The sequence below is a fragment of the Mus caroli genome, chromosome 1 (assembly GCF_900094665.2).
Source record: "Mus caroli chromosome 1, CAROLI_EIJ_v1.1, whole genome shotgun sequence".
NCBI classification, from domain to species: domain Eukaryota; kingdom Metazoa; phylum Chordata; class Mammalia; order Rodentia; family Muridae; genus Mus; species Mus caroli.
In genome coordinates this window covers 3,854,750-3,858,379 of record NC_034570.1, presented here as the reverse complement: position 1 = coordinate 3,858,379, position 3,630 = coordinate 3,854,750, and the positions used below count along the sequence as shown (strand labels likewise).

General features: G+C 31.8%; 1 pseudogene; it reads right to left on the bottom strand.

Annotated features, from left to right (window-relative positions):
* Window positions 1-2,605: 2,605 nt before the first annotated feature.
* LOC110310923 overlaps window positions 2,606-3,630 on the bottom strand; it is a 3,066-nt pseudogene continuing 2,041 nt past the window's right edge.

The window sequence follows — 3,630 nt, the reverse complement described above, 5'->3', positions numbered from 1 at the left end:
ATCCGCAGTCCGGAGTTTGTACTCCTGAATACTTTTTTAAAAGTTTTTTTATATAATAAAAGTGATCTGTAACATGTCATAATAATATGTAGTGTATGTAACCCGTCGGACAGTATATTACAATATAATATCAGAAAAAGTAATATGTAGTATAATGTATATATAATAAAATGTATATTTTAAAATGATATATAATATATCTAATATATAATAAAATAATTTTATACAAAATAAGTCCAAGCAAGGCCCATTGCAGAGCACAGCGGTTCCCAACACCTGGTGCCTCGGGCTCAATGCTTTGTACCACTCAGGCAAGTTTGCCTAACACAAAGCCATACCCACACTGAGAAACAACAAAAACAGGAAGAAAATCCTGATGTCACGGCCACTTCCGGTCCCTTCTGGTCACGGTGTGGCCGCTTCATGTGACAACATGGTCACTTCTGATCAGGGTATAGTCACTTCCTGTCACCGTGAAGCTACTTCCTGTTCCCGTATTCTCACGTCTGGTCACAGTATGGCCACATCCCATCATGGTGGAGTCACTTCCTATATCTTAATTATGTCTATTGAATATAACATGTTTTATTTGTAAATATTTGTCTTTTTAAATTTATCAGTTTTTATACAAACCCTTAAATTTACACATATATTCACATATGTTCACTTATATATTGAAATTTATATATATATATCATATATTTATCAATATTAATATACATATTGCATATATGTAAATATAATATATTATAGATATAATGTAAATAATATAAATAGCTTAAGTATATATTTATGTTTATATACATAACATATAATTATATATGATATTAAAATATTTATATATGTATTATATGTTTCATTTATATACATTTTATATTTATAAATATTATATAAATATTTATATATGAAATATACATATATTTCATATACTATAAATATGTATGTTTACAATTAATAAAATTAAAATATATAAAATATGTATAAATATATACGTATATACATACATTATATATGAGCTTGGTACCTGCCATGTCAGTGTCCTGTGTGTATGTATGATGTAATGTATACATTATATATGATGTGATGTATACATTATATATGGTGTAATGTAAAAGTATACACATACATGTATATCTGTATGTATGTTTAGGTATACACATATATATGCATATATATGTCTATGTACATATTATATGCATGTATGCATATGTTATATATATGTATATATATAAATATATGTATATATGTATATGTATATACATATACAAGTATATATATATATATATATATATATGTATAGGTATACTTGTGTGTATATATACATATATACAATATATGTGAGTATATGTATGTATAGGTATATGTTATAAACATACTTATATATTTATATGTAACAATATAAACAATATATGTATATATATTTTTATATGTATAGTTATATGTATATAAATGTATATACACAGGTATATATATATATATTTGTATAGGTATATATGTATATGTGTTTGTATATGTATTAATATGTGTATGCATATGTATATGTATATATTTATATGTATATATATATGTATAAGTATATATGACTGGAATCCCATATCACACAATCTTGACTTTCATGAACAGCAAGGTACTGGAGTCGCATTGATTACTGATTGGTAACCTGAGCACCACCCAGATCAATACCGATGTGGACCCACTGTGCGCACGTCACATACAGAGACACAGACAACACTCAGAGTTTGCAATGGTAGGAAAGTGAACAGATCGGTAGAGTTCATTGCTTTTCACAGGTCCTCCAAGGACTATTGGAAAACAGGTGTTAGGGGTGAGCAGACACCTTTTTTTTTTTTTTATTGTTTTTATGGTCTTTTTACTGTTCTAGTGTTGTTGTAGAGTGTCAGGATTTTTTTTTTAGGGTTTTAGAATTTTTTAGAGTCTTTTTAGAGTTCTCGTGTTTTATTTATTTATTTATTTTATTAGGTATTTTCCTCATTTACATTTCCAATGCTATCCCAAAAGTCTCCCATACCCACCCCCCCTCGTGTTTTATTTTATTATTTTTTTCTTTTTTACAATTTTAGGGTTTTTTTTTAATGTTTAATAAGTATTTTAAAGGTTTTTGGTTTTTGGTTTTTTGTTTTTGTTTTTTTAGCTTTTTACGGGTCTTTTAGGGTTTGTTTAATTATTTAGGGTTTGTGGCACACACCTTTAACTCCCAGCACTTGGGAGGCAGAGGCAGCTGGATTTCTGAGTTTGAGACCAGCCTGGGCTACAGAGTGAGTTCCAGGACAGCCAGGGCTACAACAGAGAAACCCTGTCTCCAAATCCAAAAAAAAAAGTAATTTAGAGGGTTTTTTTGTTTTTGTTTTTGAGGTTTTTTTGTTTTGTTTTTTAGCTTTTTAGGGATCTTTTAGTGTTTGTTTAAAGATACTAGGGTTTGGGGGGGTTCTTTTTTTAAGGTTTTAGGTTTCTTTTAGGGTATTTTAAGTATTTTAGAGATTTTAGGGTTTTTTTTTTATTTGTATGGTTGGTATATGCCATTTAAAACATTTTTAATAGAAAACTCATTTATAAATCATTTTATAGAAGATCAAAAAATATCAAAGATCAATGTTTATTCCAACTTTAACTATAAATAACTAAGTGAAACACAAAAAGGCCTGCTCCCCTGCTTTCACGCCAGTGTCTAGGTCCTCTGCTCTTTGCCTTTTGGAGAAAAGACCGAGTTGTAAGGCTGCGGTCTTTTGGGACGAGGACTAAGATCGAGATCTTCCTTGATATAACCTCTTTCCAGACACGTCTGAGTAGAAGGAAAACCAACTTCCCAGAAATTCTCTGGTGTGTTGGGTGGAATGTAGCGAAATCGGTGTCTTGAGCAGGAAGCCAACTTCTTTTCTCTTTCTTCTGCTGGCAAATCTGCATAATAAATTTCACATTCTTTACATGTGTGCCCAAGCAATTTCCTTCTCTCTTCTTTTTTCCGAACTACCTCAATATGAGGAAAATTCTGTATGCTAGTTTCTCTCTCCTTATCTTTAAAATATGGCCCCACAAATGCTTTCTGTTTGACTCCATCTTGTTTGTCACCGTGTATGTTTGTTTTCTTTGTGATGTCAGGCAGTTCTTCCTCATCTGGTTCCTGGGAAAAGCTTCTGCCAAACAGGACTCATATTCTTCATGTGTTGTCCGATCAAACATATCTTCTAGGCTATCATTCATTTTTATGTCTCCATTTGGACTTCTTTCTTTTTGCTCTTGTTTCTTCATTTTTAAAAGCACGGTTTCACTGACCAACGTACAGTCCATGTCCACTGTTTCTCCTCCTAATCGTGAGTGACTGCTATCCTTTGTATCTATTACAGTAACATCCATCTTATACTGAGAAAGGTCTGCTCCTGGGTCTACACTCCACTGGATATTTTCAAAGGACGTATCTTGGTTGCTTGGCAGAGCCTTTGTTTTAGCAACTCTACAGGGATTTAACTGAAGAACTGATGCAAGCTCACATCCTCCATGGACTGCTCTGTTCTTTACTTTTGTTGGCACAAGAGAACCAGTACCCTTCACATCACCAAAAAGATTCTCCGTCTCCAAACTTTCCTGTGAACATGGAGGTGTTTTGAAGACAGG